Here is a 19,810-nt window from a genome sequence, read left to right as displayed (position 1 = left end):
AAGAAAGTGGCTGGTTTTAAGGTCTCATCAGTAGTTAAGTCAGGTCAACCTTTTCTATCAAGATAGCCTCATACTTTAGGATCCTAGAATCTGTCAGCCTTCAACAACCTTTTGGGTTAAGATCTTTCTAACTTGATGGGGAGTGCTAATAACTAGACCAAAGGTGATTTTTCTACTTTCTTTGGTTAGAAGGGCTGTATCCACTATTGCCTGAATGTACTTAGGCCAACCTCAGGTGACAGGATCTAAGAATTTAGATAAGAAAGCACAGGTTGATGTTGACCACCATGTTTTTGAGTTTCAGCCCAAGGAAAATTCACTTGTTTACGTTTACAAAGAGGTGAAAAGGCTATTCAAGAGAGGGCAAGGGTAGCACCTGGCTGTGATAAGGGCTTGTCTTAGCTCATCTACTTGCTTTATCTCCTCAGGGGTCCAAGGAAGGGAGTCTGGTCCCTCTTAGGTCAATTTGAAATATAAAGATTTAGTTTGAAGGGCTTATGAGTCTGTCCACACCAGCAGTATCTTACTAAGTCAAGGATCTTTCTTAATTCTTGTTTTATTCCTGGGAGTGGGAGACCAGTGATTCCTTCTATTTTTTCTGGACAATGTTTCACTAGCCCTTACTGATCAAATGTCCCAGATACTTTACTTCAGTATCAGCAAATTGTAACTTATTCTTTGAAATACAAAGCCCCCGGCTTCCCAGAAAATTTTGTAAAGCTAATGGTTGTGTTAATCACCTCCCCCTGATTATCTCCTTATTATTAAATCTCTCAAGTCTCTCATATTTTCTCGGTGCTCTAAGGTGTTGTAATCCCATCTGGGATCTTGATTAGGAAATGTAACATCAACTGGGACATTCTGCTCCAGCGATGCTCACAATCCCAGATAGCCATCACCACTCTATGGATCCTGGCTCTTTCCTCCCCTGAGAAGAGAATTCCCAAAATAGACATTAACATAGCCCAAGTATATATCTGTGGTCTCAGAAAATGATCAACCTGTTCTGAGACCTGAAGGGATACTGGAGAAGGGGTCACAACTCCTTTTTAAAATTTTGAATCTCAGAGCTGGTAAGAGGGACATTTAAAAACCCACATTCACCCCTTCTGAAGGGAACCTCCCAGAGAGGACTGAGAGAATAGGACTTTTCTTCTGCAGACTGAGGAAAAGATAGATTCTCAATGTCTCAAGACATTGCTCTAACTCCCTTTGAAGTCACAGTAGGGAGAGGTTTCAGGTAGGAAGTGAAGGGGCAGGAAGTTGAAGGGAGACAGAGATGGAAGGCCTGGAAGAGGGAGGTGGGGAAGTGTGAGCCTGGGTGGGGGGGTTGTGGCACAGGAGAAGGCTCTGGTGCCTGAGCCAGAGGAGCAGTGGGGTTATGAGGGGGGAATAGGGGAGAGTAAATCCCAGTCAGAAGGAGTTTCTTTTTTTTTTTTTTTCTTTTTTCTTTTCTTAAGTGGAAACAGGACTAGGGGATTCTGTCTCCAACAGAGGGCATATTCCATCTCCTCTTGAGTCACTGGGCTCTTGTTTATGTTATGTGCCAGTGTTGAAGTGTTGTAAGCCAGTGTCAAGGGTTCTTGTCTTCACAGCCAGAGAACTGGCTCATGAGGCAGCTGAATGAGGAGCCAAAGCCAGCATATAAAGTAGAATTTATTAGAGATAAAGGAAAGGCTACAGCTAGAGCACTGCAGCAGAGTCTAGAAGCTGGTAACTCCCTGCTCAGGTGAAGGCTGGGGCTTTTTAAGGATGCTTTAACTCTGGGTTAGGATATCAGTTAGGTGGGCTTTTTCTATTGGCTGTGTATTTGCATGGGGGCCCTCTTAGATGAGCTGGTCTGTTTGCCCCTTATTGAGGGGGGAAAACAACCTTGAGAGCATTTTGTTTATCAGTCCTGTGGGAGATTTGTGAGATCCTGTATCTCTTCCTCAGGGTACAGGAATGCAGTTTATAACTCCCTCTCAGAGTGCAGGAATGTAGATTTATAACTCCTCAGGGTGCAGAGCACATGGTGCTCTCCATGGGGGATGGGCTACTTACTCATCTGCCTTAGGTATCCAGACACAACATTTACCTGTTGAATTAATAGTTGGCTTACCCAGTCCTTGTCAAATCCAAATTTTGGTCCAAAATCCAAAGGCTTTAAGATAAGTTCTTGGGTCCAGATAAAACAACACTATTTGACCACTCTGTTTCTTTTTCCCTTTAGAACAGGGGCTAGCATACAAATATTTTAACATCTTTCCTGGAGGACTCTCAGAGGATATTTTATCTTGGACATTTTTTTGTTGGCCTCCCTCCTCACTGCCTTTATTCACATTTCCGCCTTTTGGTTAATTGCGCTCTATCAGGAGCTCAACCCCAACTTTTGGCAGGGAGGTTTCTTGCACTCTGATTCTCTTTCACTTTGTCCATCTCCAGCCATATCCCTTGTGGGAACTTGAGGCACCTCTTGGTACCTGGCAGGTCAGTATAAGCTCCTGACCTGGATTAGATTCAAGAATATAGTTCTGCCTTAAACAGTGTGAGGTCACCTCAGAACTGTGGATCAGGACTCCACTTTCCCTTAGCATCACCCAACATATCTCATTCACACATCACATAGCCTACAATATCCCAACCACCAAGACATTACTTGGTCACCCCTGTGACATTTCCTGTCTTGGTCTGTGCACAAACTTCTGTGGTTTCCATAGTCCCTGTCTTTCAGAGCTCTTTTGTCTGTGTTGTCAAGAAAATGTGGAGTCTGAGTTCATTTGCAGATCCAAAAAGTTGTCACCTTCAGCAGAACCTTGGGGCAGCCACAAGCAGGCAGCAGGATGCGTCTCCCAAGGAAGGGCTGGGAGCACCCTTCCTGGATAGAATGTAAAATCCTGGATGAGGCCCCAAATTTTTGGAATTAAAGACCCTCTGGTGCTGAAAACAGACACACAAAAGACAGAGAAAAACTTGACAAAGCAATTTCTTTTGATCAAAAGGGTGCAAGCACATATTCAGTCCAGCTGAGAGGACACATGAGCACAAAGTGGCCAACAGTGGCTTCTCCTTATATCCCTGGCACAGTTGTACCTGCTTCTTACCTGGGATTTGTCCAGGTCAAAAGTTCATAATCTTTTTCAATTTGCTAAAAAGCTTAAGGGGTGGGTTAGGGCATGCAATTTGGCAGGGTCAAAGGGGCTATACCAGAATCTAGAAGAAGAAACAGGGACCCTTTTTATACAATGCAAATCACCTACAATGATGACCTGAGGAATTTTAAGTAATCTAAGAGTGTGACCTATACTTTGACAGGAAAGATCATTTTTCTTACATCTAGGAGTGGTATTGCTAAATCATATGGCAGATCTATATTTATTTTTTTAAGGAGACTCCATATTGTTTTCCAAAGTGTTTGTACTAGCTTACATTCTTACCAGCAGTGTATGAGGGTTCCCTTTTTCATATCCTTGCCAACAGTTATTGTTTGTGGTGTTTTTGATAGCTATTCTAACAGGAGTGAGGTGGAATCTTAGTACGGTTTTGATTTTCATTTCCCTCATGGCAAAAGATGGTGACCATTTTTTAATGTGTTTTTTGGCCATTTAGACTTCCTTTGAAAAAGTTCTGCTTAGATCAGTTGTCCACTTCCTTATTGATTCATTGATTTTGGGGGAGTTTAGTTTTTTGAGCTCCCCATATATTCTGGCTATCAAACAAAATCCTCTTTTCTTGCCCTTTCTTATAAGTCTTCTGACATTTGGCATTTTAAACAACAGAGCTTTGCCATTCATCTATCTAAATATCTTTATGTCCTCTTCATTTATCATAAAAAAGCTTTAAATCTTATAAAATACAATCTAGTCACTCTTTGAGGATTCTCTCAATAAATTTGGAGTATTTTTCCTGTTCTTATTGTATACTAATATTGAGTTTGACTTCTACTGTGCAAAGAAATATTTGTAGAAATGAGAGTGTTCAAATTTTGAGTCTAAGTATTAAGAGGCATCTGATTCTTTACATTTGCTGTTTTGTCTTCATTATGAGGAAAGCTACCCTGGGGTAACTTCTGACATAACAAACTTTGGCGGAGTCATTGCTCCCTACCTATATAATCTCAGGTATCTGCACAACTTGAAGTACATCTATCCAGTCAATGGAGCCTGGATTAACTGTACCAGGAAACCACAAATGAATAAGAATTAAATTCTAATTAGAGTGGGATTTATCTCATATGTTAATGAATATTTGTGGTTGTTTCTGACAATAGCTGAGTGTATATGTATGTGTATATATGAATATATATATATACAGATATATATATATACCTGACCATGTCCCTTAATTATGTTTGAATTAAAAAAAGCTTTCAACTTTTTTTTTAGCATTAGGCAATCAGAACTGTCCACAATACAGAAGACATCTATCGTCTCTTTATTCTTTCCTATACACTGAAAATGTTCTTCAGAAAGCAAGAGGCCTAGGGGATAACTGGAAAGACATCAAATGACATTAGATCATCTTCTTTCAACAGAATATCTATAAGCAAAATTGCCTGAAAAGTATTAAAATTTGAAATTTCTTCAGTAGAGGGATCCTATGATAATCTGAAGTGGTTAGTTTAGTAAATACAAGCAAGTGAGGCTTGCCTTTCATGTGCCAGAACACTGATTTTCACATGTGTAGATGAAGAATAATTGTCATTACTCATTTGAGGATCAAGTATCTCAAGGTCACAGGACCTATGTGAAAGAACTATGATGAGTCATGATTGGACCTGGGACATTTCTATTGTTGCTGAATTCCCACAAGGCAACACCATTGACAGGAAGATTCCTTCACTGGATTGTCACAATTTAGCTATTTCAAGATTTGTTAGTAGCAAGTGGTCAGGAAAATTATTAATTAGATATTGATATATATTGTTTTGCTTCAAATGGCATAATTTCTGAGTATAAAATAATGTCAGAATTTTATAGCTGGAAAATTATAAGCAACCTATTTAATCAATGAGTTAAAGAATGTATTTAATGCTCCTATTTGTCCAGCATGATCATACAGACAAGTTCATGAAAATAAATAATTGCTTATACTGTAATAATAATTTTAAGATACGTTTTTCTAATTTTTAATTTTTTGATTTTGTATTTATGGAAAGAATACACATATAAACTATAAGAATAAATAAGTATTGTGGAAATAAATAAGAAATGTAAGGTCTATCATTATCATGAGAAATTTATATTACAAAAATCACATAAGGCAACAATACAGGAATGATCCTCAGACAAATGAAAATGATAGTGTTTCTTATAATTAAAGTATTTCTTTATTTTGTGAATGAAGATATTGCATACAGACAGTTTCGGTATTTTATTGAAGGCCACACAGCTAATTAACTAAATAGAAGGGTCATAACTATAACCTAGTTCTTTGGGCATTAAGTTCATGCATCCTCTTATGAAAATAAATAGAAAAGTCATGATGTTTCAGTAAGCATTGATTCAGAAATTAGAAAAATATCATTTAGTGTCAACATCAATGAAAGTTTTCTGAAAATTATGCAACTTGAGAAAAGTTGAAAGACAGTTGAATATTAAGCCAGAAGGCTTGTAGAGGAGAAATAGAATAAAAATAAAAATTTAAATTTTGGGTTTGAAAACCTGTGAATAGAAAGTTTAGCATGACTCACATGTTAATATAAATAAATGAAGAGTGGAAACTCAATTTTAAAGGTCCTTTGTGTGAGCAAATTAATTTCATACAATAAATGAGAAAGCTTTGGAATAAAAGAGTATATTAATGCACCATTATAAAACCAGTTTTTGAAAACAGTTTGACCATGTTATGCAAAAACAATAAGAAGCAAATAAAAGGTGTTAGTTTTGACATGAGAATTGACAGATTCACAAAGATTGGGGAGTAATGAAAGGACATAAATTAAGGTATGGTAGGGTCACCAAATTTCACAATTAGAAAACATCTTAAGGATATTTGTTACAAACAATTAAACATTACTTTAACCTCCTTAACAAATCTGGCATTTGATATTCTATTCCAGACTTGAAAACTTCCAGGAACAATTATCATCTTTTCCTCCAACAGTCAATTCATTTTATGAAAATGTCTTGTTCTTGATACAGGTATGAAATCCTATTTTAGTGATTCATGCTCTGTAATTTTCTTTTCTAAGCTGTATATCCATATTCCCTTTAACCAGGTATTTTTTGATGAGTAGTGAGCACTATATAGTTATATAAATAGTCTTATTTCTCTATATGTTTTCAAAATAGAATATCCATATTCAAATATAATTTCAGGTATAGCATATCCATTTTATATGGATCTTCTTCCTTCTCATTCTAAATTCTGAGTGTCTATATGGATAAAACATATACCTTACCTTGACCACACTATAATGTTGACTTGGAATTAATATAGTAACATCAATATGGTTTAGTTCTTTTCCACAATGATATTGCTTAAAAAAATCTTATTGTGTGAAGTTGGCATTTTGTAACCAAGTATAAACATTACACTTATACCTGTTACATACCCTAAATATTTAAATATCTTCAAGCTGCTTATTTTATATTTGAATTTGTTATTCAATATGAAAATCAGTTTTGTAGCATATAAAAAGTTAGTAGACAGAGTGTCTAAATTTTTGTCAAAATATTGCAATACATTGAGTAGAAAAAGGCTAAAAAACCATATTGTGTTGAAAGCAATCCATGACCAATTGGATGAAAGCCTAAATCTTGCTCAGAAATAATGAGATATTGAAAATGCACCATTAAAAGTAAAATGGTATAAAGTTGTCCAGACAATAATGAGAAAAGAGTAAAATAAATAATTGTATTTCATCATTATAGTTAAAATTAGTGCTGTAGTGCTTACTTCATGTCAAGTATGTTCATAAATAAGTATGTGCCAGGCACTGTATTTTAATACTATGTAGATTTTTTTCTGTTGGTTTTTAAATATCCTCAAAAGTGGAGGACAGTGGATCTCTTCAGAGAGCCAGCAGAAGTAGACTTAAAACAGAAGTGGGCATATAACATCTATGTGATAATTGCTACATGATTAAGCTATCAGGTACATCATTTTGCATTACTATCAAAATTAAGCCCACGTCAATTAAGAGTTCAAGCCTGTTAAAATGCTGCCAAAATAGTTCTGTATTCATTTTTAAAAGTAAGAAATACAAATAATATATGTTAAGTGTTAAAAAATATTTAAGCTGGTTTTCGATATAGAATTCTATATGGAACATGATGCATAATGAAGGAATCTATTAAATGAAACAGAATAGCAAGTCACAGCTTCCTAAGCAATAGAAGCTGGGCAGATCTTCTCCCAGCTGGAAGTAACTAACTCTAGGTGTCATAGCATCCTGCTGACAGTTTAGCTCTCATGTGACAGTAGTGATTAAACATTATCCATAATTTTTTTTCATTCCATCAAATTGAATCATAATTTTCAAGGCAAATAAAAGACTCATTTGTCACAAATATTCATAGAACTGTCCTCAAATGATGCAGTGAGATTAGACTCCTTCAAACCTAACCTGCAGAGAATGGATAAAAAAACTCAGCAAAAATGTCTCAAAAATGAAAATTAACTCCCAATTCATCTTCCAGGTAATGACAGGACAAATTGTCTATGGTCATCCTCCTGTCAAATTTTACATTCCAGATATTCATATATTAAATTACAATAATATTTTTTTAAATGTTCCTGTTTTTAAACTTATTTCAATTACAAGGAAAGGTATTCAATTACAAGGAAAGGTAAAGCTACCAACCACAGGAAACTCATGTCTTCCTAAGTTGAAGAATTTGGCTTTTCATTGCCCTCCCCCACCCAATAAGGTGAGAGCAACCATGAAAACCCAAAATCATCATTTACAATGATTAGAGATATGCTGTCTGTAAATAAAAGAAATGGGCTCTTAAATTCTTTCAGCCTGAAAAATCATTTGAATTTTCTTTGCAGCCTCATCAGAACCAACTTTAAGGAGCCAAGCATTCATTTTAGGTTCAGCTCCATTCTACCTGGTGAAAGATTAGAATAAATCCAAGAGAATATCTCTGGATCAAGGGCTACTTAGAATTGATGCTTTCATTTTATATAGCTTCTCCAATGAGTACCTATTATATAGCATGCACTGTCATAGGTGCTACTTGGTGATACAGTCAGGAGGTGAGAAAAGCAAGGCCCATTTGCTAATTAATTCAACAAATCACTGTTAAAATAGGCTCTTCTATATGCACTGGGGACAATGAACAAAGTAAACAAACACACGTACATGTATAAGCAAGGAAGCAAGAGAATGTGGAGCATCTGGGATTGCTATCTTTGTAACAAAGTACTATTATGATAATTAGTGTGACTCTGAAATAGCTGTACTAATGTCTTCTGAAGGTGATGCTCCAGTGATCTTCTTCCCCAATGGAACCTATTAATGTTTCTATTACAGCACCATGTCACTACATTAGAGACTAAACTTCTAGGCCATGGACCTTTGGAGGACAAAGCACATCCAAGTCAGAGTAGGTGGCAAGAAACAAACATATATTTATTTATTCCTGGATGGAGGTAATGACTTGATTCATTAATTAGTCCTCAAATAAAAAAAGCAGATTAAATCACAACTAACAAGGTCTGGGAAAGATGTTGGTGACCCTATAAAAATAGGCACAAAGAATGTAGATATGTGGAATGAAGGTTAATTTCCATCAAGGCCAATCCATTTCCAAGAAACATTTCCTCTACAAGGTAAATAGGATGACTATTGTAATGATTGCAAAATAGGATCAAGGCCAGAGTGGTCTTGACAGTAGTGATTAAGGCTAACAAGGATGAGTTTCTGTTCACCAAGAATGATCAAATTCCTGCCAATGCCCAGCCTGACAGCAGTAGAGATCATTGTACAGTCCTTTATGTGACACTATTTATTATGAATCTAAACAGCCACATTGTATAGTCAATGAAATAAGACCCTTCCCACTATGGAAAGGATAAGGGTTGTTCATTTCCAAAATGAATGTCCACTCTGGATGTGGGTTTCTCTTTCTTATGCACCTTGGTTCCATCAACATCACCAAGAAAATATTTGCTAGCTATACATCAGACAAAGGACTAATAACCAGAATATACAGAGAGCTCAAAAAACTAAACTCCCTCAAAATCAATGAACGAATAAAGAAGTGGACAATGGAACTAAACAGAACTTTTTCTAAGGAAGAAATCCAAATGTCCAAAAAACATATGAAAAAATGCTCACCATTCCTGGCCATAAAGGAATTGCAAATCAAAACCACACTAAGATTCCACTTCACCCCTTTTAAAATGGCCATCATCAATAACACCACCAACAACAAATGCTGGTGAGGATGCTGGAGTAAAAGGAACCCTTATACACTGCTGGTTGGAATGTAAGCTAGTACAACCACATTGGGAGACAATATGGAGGCTCCTTAAAATTCTAAATATAGATCTGCCATATGATCCAGCAATACTACTTCTAAAGATATACCCAAAAGAATGTGACTCAAGTTATTACAAAAGCACCTGCACACTCATATTTACTGCAGTACTATTTACAATACCCAAGCTATGGAAACAGCCAAAATGCCCCAGAACCGACAAATGGATCAAGAAAATGTTGTATTTATACACAATGGAATTTTATTCAGCCACAAAGGAGAATGAAATTTGGTTACTTGCAAGTAAATGGATGGAACTAGAGAACATCATCTTAAGTGAAGTTAGTCAGGCTCACAAGGTCAAAACTCACGTTTTCACTCATATGCAGATTATAGACCCAAAACAAATGCAGTAATATTACTGGACATGGATCACACACTAAGGGCAGAACATGAACGGGAGAAATAGGTAAAGGAAAGAAAACCTAAAACTTGAATGTGGTTCATGTGCTCCCTGTTGCGAAGCCAATAAAGTAACTTATATTGGTAGAGGCCGCTACCGGAAGGGGAACAGGAAGTAGCAATGAGTTCTGGTAGAAACAAAACAATGAGGGTTGCAATACACAAGTGCATGGAGGCAATGCTAGGAATCTCTCTGTACAGCTATCTTTATTCCAAACTAGCAAAAATGATATGTCTTCCTTATTATCACTTATGTTTATTCTTCAACAAAATCAGAGAAGAGGGAGGAACAGGTTCTTCCCAGAAGTGGTGGGAGGAGGTGGCACAAACAATGTACACCTATATAAGTATATGTAAAAATGATAAAATAAAAAGAGAAAAGAAAAAAATACATCACCGTCTAAGGGCTCATAAAATACCCAAAATTTCATAATGGAAAAATGAGATCTGTTCAAACTATTCAATGAATGGGAGGAGAGGGGATAAAAGAGAATGATGGAGGGGGTAAAGCCAACAATGATATATTGTAAGAACTTTTGTAAATGTCACAATGTACCTGCAATAATAATAAAAAACACAAAATATCTGAAATCTCAACAGAATACTTTATATATTGGTGGTTTTAGTACATATATTCTACTACACTAATAAAATGGAGGGTCAATTAAGGATCTAGATCAAAGACAAAGATTCAGTGTGTTGTCCTCCAACACATAGCATATGGACTGAACCAGCATCTGATCTATAAATCTGGGAAACAAAGACCAGAGGTAGTCTCATGATTGCCATTCTCCTACTTACTCACTTTTAAAAGTTGTGGTTTCCATCCCAGTTTGGGTTTGCTAATTCAGAGATGCTATTTCTAAGTGAAGGAAAAATATATGATTATCTTGAGTTTCTAATTCTGGTGCAGCTGGAGTGTACTAGTGGGAGTGGTCTATCTTGATAACTATGTGATGTTATAGCTGCTATTACATAATGAGGGCCAAAAGAAACATTTCTGAAACCCAGTCAACTCATTGGGATTTCTCTTGATGTTTCTGTATCCAGCAATCACAAAAATGACAACTGCATACAACATAAACTCAAAAGAACTTAGAAGTCATGACACTTAAAGTCCAGGTTCTGTATTATCCTATCCAGCAAGAAAATTAAATCTGAAGGTTGTTAGGTACAGCTTTAAGTGGTAACGCGTTTGTTTAAAGACATGAGAAATAGCAGTAACATTTAGAGAGTGAACCTTCACATTTCTCGGTAAAGAACTGAATGTGAGGTTTGCATATCATAGTCAAGTGTGAGCACAAAGGATGGACCATACCAAATTCATCTCTGCTATGCTTGCTACTTGAATGCCATGCCACATAAGGGATATTAATGTTTCCATCTTGTGCTCACTCTCAGTCAAACATACTGAGAAGCTCCCTGGATATGCTCAATGGGAACCTCACATGCAACCTGTCCTGTAGTTTCTTCCTTTTCACTCAGTAAGTTTCCTAATTGCTGCTCAAATATAAGATGCTGCAGGGTTTTCAGCCCCCACTATGAGTTCCTGGGAGCGAATGCTGTCTGGGGTGAACATTTAAGGTAAAGAAGCACTCAAATAAATTTTTCTCCTTGCTTCTCCCAGGCTACTCTAGAGAATATGACAAGACAAAGCAATTGCTCACTTCAAAGTTATGACTTGCTTAACAATGCAGTTCCTTATGTTTGCTTTTCCCCTTTTGCTAAATCACTCCCATTTCCTCCCCCACTCCGTGCATTCTTTGGACAACATGACCAATAAAATTGTTTCTACATAAATTTTACCTAGGGTCTGCTAGTAATACCACCAAAGTATTTGTCTATATTCACCATCACCTCTGGGGACATAAAAATATTATTATGAAAAATTAGAAGACAGAAATTTATTAAAGAAATATTAATGAATATTTCAAATATGTCATGCAGACTGTTCCTTAAAGCAGTGTTTAAACAAGTGTTAACTTCAGAAAGGTCATTTATATATAGGTTTGTGTAAAATGACTTTTTGTATAAAATGATCTAAATTACATGAAATCCTTTTTCCTTTCAAATTTGATCATATATAAAAATTGAATATACTGTTGCTAATGTGTTGACTCTATAAGCAAAAACATTCCTCTACTCTCTAAATATGTCTACTTCATTATTTCTTGACATACATAATTATTATATGTATCAATACATACTAATAAATAAAGCAGTTAGAAATTTATTATATAAAAGCTGAGATATTCAATATCATTGTGAATGTTACTGCTAATTCAGCTAAAAATTTAACAGAAAACTTTTTTTAAAATTTGGTGTAGCACCAACTACATGAGCATGATGATATATGTTTCTGTCTTTGCTTTCTGACACTAAGAGAAATTTTAAAACATAAAACCATGACAAACAACTTTCAGTAAGCCTAAGTGTAGTATACAGTATTTGTAATAATATCTTCCATATTTTATTGTGATTCTCAGAATTAATTGAATGTCTTCATTAAAGATATGTCATCCCTCTACTTTTGCAAAATAAAGCTTTGAAAATGTACACATCTAACAAATTGAAAACATTAAAAACAAAATTTGCAAGCAAGAAAGTACTGAAATGTTGCAAAAATGTAGCCAAAGACAAAGGAAAAATAGAACACATACAATAAGAGTACAAACAAAGCATAAGATTTAAACCTGAAATTTTATAAAGTATGCTTTGGAATAACACAATTCATGGGAAGAAACTTTTAGTGGATCTCCAATTTTACTTGTAAAACTTGAATCCTTTACCCCAGAATGGAAGCAATTTTAAATTACGAATGATTTATTGGCATCAAAATTTAGTATTCTATATAATTTTAATTAACAACTTACAAGACATGTTTTGTCTTCTAAGATATTTGTCAAAAATCAGAGTTGGAGGCAGAAGCATGGCAACCTACAAAGTTACCTGAATATCTATTGAGAAAATAGTTTCTCTATTAAGAAATTTAGGTCCTCAGGAAAGTCAGATGGTAATTTTATTATGTTCTTATTTAATAACCCAAATTTTCTTTGAAGTTGCTTATCAGGCAAATTAAAACTAAATGAACCTCATTAAACTGTTTTGAATGTATACTACTGACATTATAATAGAGGTAGATATACTATGAAGTTTATTAATGAACTATAAATTAATTACTTGATATTTTAAATCATCATACAATAAAAATAAAGAAGCTTTTGTATATTTGATACATTGTAAGAACCTATGTAAATGACAAAATGTAGACCCGCCCATCACAACAATAAAGGAAAAAATATAAAATAATAAAAAACTCAAAAAAATAGTTTCTCAGTGTTGTCATATATATATATATGTTGCTTCTATTTTCAGAAAGAATTGCATTTTAGAAAACAATTTTTGAATAGGATTTTCATTTAGAAGTAATAATATAATAAAACCAAGTTTGTCAAAAATTATACATATCAAATTAATTTAGTTTCCCCTGCCATTTTAAAAAAAAATTTATTTGGGCATTTCATAGTGTAGTCACCTCACTGCTAGTTCAGAAAACAAACAGAAGTGTTAAATACAGAAGTAAATGTAATATATAAGTATCAATGGGTATGAGAAGGAAAAAATTATGATGGGATCTATTTCAGATTACTTAGTCATTGAAGCTGTCTTAAATATAGAAATATTTTAGCAGATGTACAGATAAATGTACAGATGATGGAGCCATATGGATATCTACTGAAAGAGCAATCTTGGTAAAGGCAAAATATAAACAAAGGTCTTCTGCAAAACTGAAGCCTGACTTCACCTGTGAAAAAGTAGTGAGATTAGAGGGAGCTAATGAGGGTTAGTGGTTGGCAGGCACATAAAATTGTAGGGAGAGTGTTGACCAGATCATGGAAGTCCTAATATGATCTTGAATGATTTTTTTAAATTTTCTATGCATAATGTATAGTACTGGAAGATTTTGAGGAGTGAACGCATGCAATTGGTTTACATTTAGAACCTTTTCTCTAGTCGCTATATTTTAGAATAGATTGTAAGGAATGGGACAAAAATGATGACAACAATTCCACAAAACTCAGCCAACTTGAAGTAATTAAAAATTAGGAAGAAAGAAACTAAATAGATTTGAATCCCTTCTATATAATAAAAACTGCTGGGCCCATACAATGTAGCCAATGAATTTATGTACATAATAGCTAATTTGCTGCAGGAACATATTGCAATTGGAAATTTCCATTGCTTGTAAATTGATTAGGCATATATGAAGATAGCATAGAAATATATGATTAAAATATGTGTAATCTGAACACGTATTCTTAGGCGGATGAAGTTTAGTCCAAAAATTAATGAAATGATGTTATCTCAACATGCATATGCAAATATGAATTCGCCTCAACAATAGCAATATCACAAAATATTGTGATAATAAGCACTATTATCTGAATTAATGAATGCCTCACCTCTTTTGATAAGGTCAGATAGTATCCCAGTGCATCCCTTAATATGATTTTATCATTCAACTCTATAAGTCTGTTTAATTCTTTCTGTTAGTTTTAAAAGAAATAAAAATCACAAAGAGATCAAGATAAATTGCTGGTGAGAGTTAGAAAAAGTCAAGGAAATGCAAACTTTCTGGTTCAAAATATGCTTCAATTTTTTACTTTTTATGTATTCTAATGATGCATCATGCTGGTATTTAGTGGCGTGAAAGATATTTGAACATATCTTTGATATTAATTCCACATTTTAATTCCCAGTTAAAGTTCTTAAGGTGTCTTGTTTATAGGTATACTTATTAACAGAAGTATAGATGAAATAACCTTAATATAAGACCTATGAGATCCTAACTGAAGATCTACTTATAATTATTATATTTTTGTCTACCTCTGTGAGTTGAACCACCAGTTCCCCAAAAGGGAAACTGTGCACAGAAGATGAATTAATGTGTGATTTCATCAAATCATCCTTGGAGACAGAACCTGGAAGCAAACATATTACAATGCCAAATGTGTTTCTCCAGAGGCCAAAGAAATGAAACTTCGGGGGGGGAAGTTATATAAAGGCTAGATTGCAACAGTTGTGTTCTGTAGACAGATTGAGAGCACTATTTACAGTAACACAAAACTGAGTGACCTATTAAATTAGCTTCATTCTCTGCTAATTACATTAAATAACTATCTTTTTCATAGTATTTTTATTTTCCTTCTAAAATTTACTAGTTTAAAATATTACCATAATTTAAGTCATCATCATTATACTCTAATCTGTTCAACATATTAACAAATACCTTACCTCAATTAGAGTCAATTGCAGACAAAGGTTATGACACAGGTCAAAGAGGTTGCTGCCTAGTATGAAAAACAGTTGCTCTCCAGGAACCAATAAACACTCATTAAAAAAAAAAAACTCTGGCTCTTGCTATCATTCCCATTCTATTAATGACTTTTAAACAGCAGTTCCCTAACTGCGTGCCAAAATGCCTTAGGGTAGTACAATGAGCTAGCAGGGCACAGAGGACATTCTTAAATTTCAAGGAAAACAGACTGACATCTATGGGTGATTATGTGAATTCTGACTATTAACTTGGGAGCTTAAGACATTATTAACAGCTTTTTTTTTTAAGTTTTAGCAAGAATTTATTTTAATATAATAAGACAAAATATGGACAAGATGCGATGGAGAGAAAAAGAGAGAGAAACATTTCCTGTTCCCCACACAGGAAATGGGAGCAATGACTCACAGCTTTTCCTTTAGTTTTTTTTTTTTTATTTATTATTCATATATGCATACAAGGCTTGGGTCATTTCTCCCCCCTGCCCCCACCCCCTCCCTTACCACCCACTCTGCCCCCTCCCTCTCCCCCCTACCCCCTCAATACCCAGCAGAAACTATTTTGCCCTTATTTCTAATTTTGTTGTAGGGAGAGTATAAGCCATAATAGGAACGAACAAGGGTTTTTGCTGGTTGAGATAAGGATAGCTATACAGGGAGTTGACTCACATTAATTTCCTGTGCGTGTGTGTTACCTTCTAGGTTAATTCTCTTTGATCTAACCTTTTCTCTAGTTCCTGGTCCCCTTTTCCTATTGGCCTCAGTTGCTTTTAATGTATCTGCTTTGGTTTCTCTGCGTTAAGTGCAACAAATGATAACTAATTTTTTAGGTGTCTTACCTATCCTCACCCCTCCCTTATGTGCTAAAGCTTTTATCATGTGCTCAAAGTCCAATCCCCTTGTTGTGTTTGCCTTTGATCTAATGTCCACATGTGAGGGACATGTCCACATATTTGGTCTTTTGGGCCAGGCTAACCTCACTCAGAATGATGTTCTCCAATTCCATCCATTTACCAGCAAATGATAACATTTCGTTCTTCTTCATGGCTGCATAAAATTCCATTGTGTATAGATAGCACATTTTCTTAATCCATTCGTCAGTGGTGGGGCATCTTGGCTATTTCCATAACTTGGCTATTGTGAATAGTGCCGCAATACACATGGGTGTGCAGGTGCCTCTGGAGTAACCTGTGTCACAGTCTTTTGGGTATATCGCCAAGAGTGGTATTGCTGGATCAAATGGTAGATCAATGTCTAGCTTTTTAAGTAGCCTCCAAATTTTTTTCCAGAGTGGTTGTGCTAGTTTACATTCCCACCAACAGTGTAAGAGGGTTCCTTTTTCCCCACATCCTCGCCAACACCTGTTGTTGGTGGTGTTGCTGATGATGGCTATTCTAACAGGGGGGAGGTGGAATCTTAGTGTGGTTTTAATTTGCACTTCCTTTATTGCTAGAGATGGTGAGCATTTTTTCATGTGTTTTTGGCCATTTGAATTTCTTCTTTTGAGAAAGTTCTGTTTAGTTCACTTGCCCATTTCTTTATTGGTTCATTAGTTTTGGAAGAATTTAGTTTTTTAAGTTCCCTACATATTCTGGTTATCAGTTCTTTGTCTGATGTATAGCTGGCAAATATTTTCTCCCACTTTGTGGGTGATCTCTTCAATTTACAGACCATTTCTTTTGATGAACAGAAGTTTTTTAGTTTTATGAGGTCAAATTTATCTATGCTATCTCTTAGTTGCTGTGCTGCTGGAGTTTTGTTGAGAAAGTTCTTACCTATACCTACTAACTCCAGAGTATTTCCTACTCTTTCCTGTATCAACTTTAGAGTTTGTGGTCTGATATTAAGATCCTTGATCCATTTTGAGTTAATCTTGGTATAGGGTGATATACATGGATCTAGTTTCAAGTTTTTGCAGACTGCTAGCCATTTTTCCCAGCACTTTTTGTTGAAGAGGCTGCTATTTCTCCATTGTATATTTTTAGCTCCTTTGTCAAAGACAAGTTGGTTATAGTTGTGTGGCTTCATATCTGGGTCCTCTATTCTGTTCCATTGGTCTTCATGTCTGTTTTTGTGCCAGTACCATGCTGTTTTTATTGTTATTGCTTTGTAATATAGTTTGAAGTCAGGTATTGTGATACCTCCTGCATTGTTCTTTTGACTGAGTATTGCCTTGGCTATTCGTGGCTTCCTGTTTTTCCATATAAATTTCAGAATAGATTTTTCAATTTCTTTAATGAATGTCATTGGAATTTTGATGGGAATTGCATTAAACATGTAGATTACTTTTGGGAGTATCAACATTTTTACTACGTTGGTTCTACCAATCCATGAGCATGGGAGATCTCTCCACTTTCTATAGTCGTCCTCAATCTCTATCTTCAGAAGTGTATAGTTTTCCTTGTAGAGGTCTTTCACATCGTTTGTTAGGTTTACACCTAGGTATTTGATTTTTTTTGAGGCTATTGTAAATGGAATTGTTTTCATACATTCTTTTTCAGTTTGCTCATTATTAGTGTATAGAAATGCTAATGATTTTTCTATGTTGATTTTATATCCTGCTACCTTGCTATAGTTATTGATGATGTCTAGAAGCTTCCAAGTAGAGTTTTTTGGGTCTTTAAGGTATAGGTCCATGTCATCTGCAAATAGGGATATTTTGACAGTTTCTTTACCTATTTGTATTCCTTTTATTCCTTCTTCTTGCCTAATTGCTCTGGCTAGGAATTCCAGTACTATGTTGAAAAGGAGTGGAGATAGTGGGCATCCTTGTCTGGTTCCTGATTTTAGAGGGAATGGTTTCAGTTTTTCTCCGTTAAGTATAATGCTGGCTGTAGGTTTGTTATATATAGCTTTTATAATGTTGAGGTACTTTCCTTCTATTCCTAGTTTTCTTAGAGCTTTTATCATGAAATGGTGTTGGATCTTATCAAAGGCTTTTTCTGCATCTATTGAGATGATCAAGTGGTTTTTGTCTTTGCTTCTGTTAATGTGGTTTATTACGTTTATTGATTTTCGTATGTTGAACCACCCCTGCATTCCTGGGATGAAGCCAACTTGGTCATGGTGAATGATCTTTTTTATGTGTTGTTGAATTGAGTATTTTTGCATCAATGTTCATTAAGGAGATTGGCCTATAGTTCTTCTTTTTGGAGGTGTCTTTGTCTGGTTTTGGGATAAGTGTAATACTGGCTTCATAAAATGTGTTTGGCAGTTTTCCTTCTCTTTCTATTTTGTGGAACAGTTTAAGAAGGGTTGGTATCAGTTCTTCTTTAAAGGTCTGATAGAATTCAGCAGAGAATCCATCAGGTCCTGGACTTTTCTTTTTGGGGAGACTCTTGATTGCTGCTTCAATTTCATTTTGTGTTATAGGTCTATTCAGGTGATTAATTTCCTCTTGGTTCAGTTTTGGATGATCATATGTATCTAGAAATCTGTCCATTTCTTTCAGATTGTCAAATTTATTTGAATATAGGTTCTCAAAGTAGTCTCTGATGATTTCCTGGACCTCTATGGTGTTTGTTGTTATCTTCCCTTTTGCATTCCTGATTCTACTAATTTGGGTTTTTTCTCTCCTCATTTTAGTCAGGTTTGCCAGGGGTCTGTTGATCTTGTTTATTTTTTCAAAGAACCAACTTTTTGTTTCATTAATTCTTTACATGGTTTTTTTGGTTTCTATTTTGTTGATTTCAGCTTTTATTTTTATTATTTCTCTCCTTCTATTTGTTTTGGGATTTGCTTGTTCTTGTTTTTCTAGGAGTTTGAGATGTATCATTAGGTCATTGATTTGGGATCTTTCAGTCATTTTAATATATGCACTCATTTCTATAAACTTTCCTCTGAGGACTGCCTTAGCTGTGTTCCATAGGTTCCGGTAGGTTGTGTTTTCATTTTCATTGACTTCCAGGAACTTTTTAATTTCCTCTTTTATTTCATCTATGACCCATTGATTATTAAGTAATGAGTTATTTAGTTTCAAGCTGTTTGCATGTTTTTTGTCTTTACTTTTGTTGTCGAGTTCTACTTTTACTGCATTGTGATCAGATAGTATGCACAGTAAAATTTCTATTTTCTTATATTTGCTGAGACTTGCTTTGTGCCCTAGGATATGATCTATTTTGGAGAAGGTTCCATGGGCTGCTGAGAAGATTGTATATTGTGTAGAAGTTGGATGAAATGTTCTGTAGACATCTACTAGGTCCATTTGATCTATTGCATATTTTAGATATTGGATTTCTTTATTGATTTTTTGTTTGGATGACCTATCTATTGATGATAATGGGATGTTAAAGTCTCCCACAACCACTGTATTGGCATTTATATATGCTTTTAGGTCTTTCAGGGTATGTTTGATGAATTTGGGTGCATTGACATTGGGTACATACAGGTTGATGATTATTCTTGCCTGCCTGCTGCTGTCAGCCTGCTGTTGCTGGAGGCGTTATTTATGCAGATCTCAGGTGTGAGCTTAGCACTCACCTGGCCTTGCAGGCTTTGTTTGCTCAGATTTCTCCTTTGCTTGAGCCTCTGCTACAAGCTTTCCCCTTTCCAAACTCATTGGGAAAAGTGACACTGCACCTGCATTGTCAGGCCTGCATGTTTAT

This window comes from Castor canadensis, chromosome 4, assembly GCF_047511655.1.
Source record: "Castor canadensis chromosome 4, mCasCan1.hap1v2, whole genome shotgun sequence".
Classification (NCBI taxonomy): domain Eukaryota; kingdom Metazoa; phylum Chordata; class Mammalia; order Rodentia; family Castoridae; genus Castor; species Castor canadensis.
The sequence above is the reverse complement of the archived record's forward strand: the minus strand, read 5'-3'. Positions refer to the sequence as shown.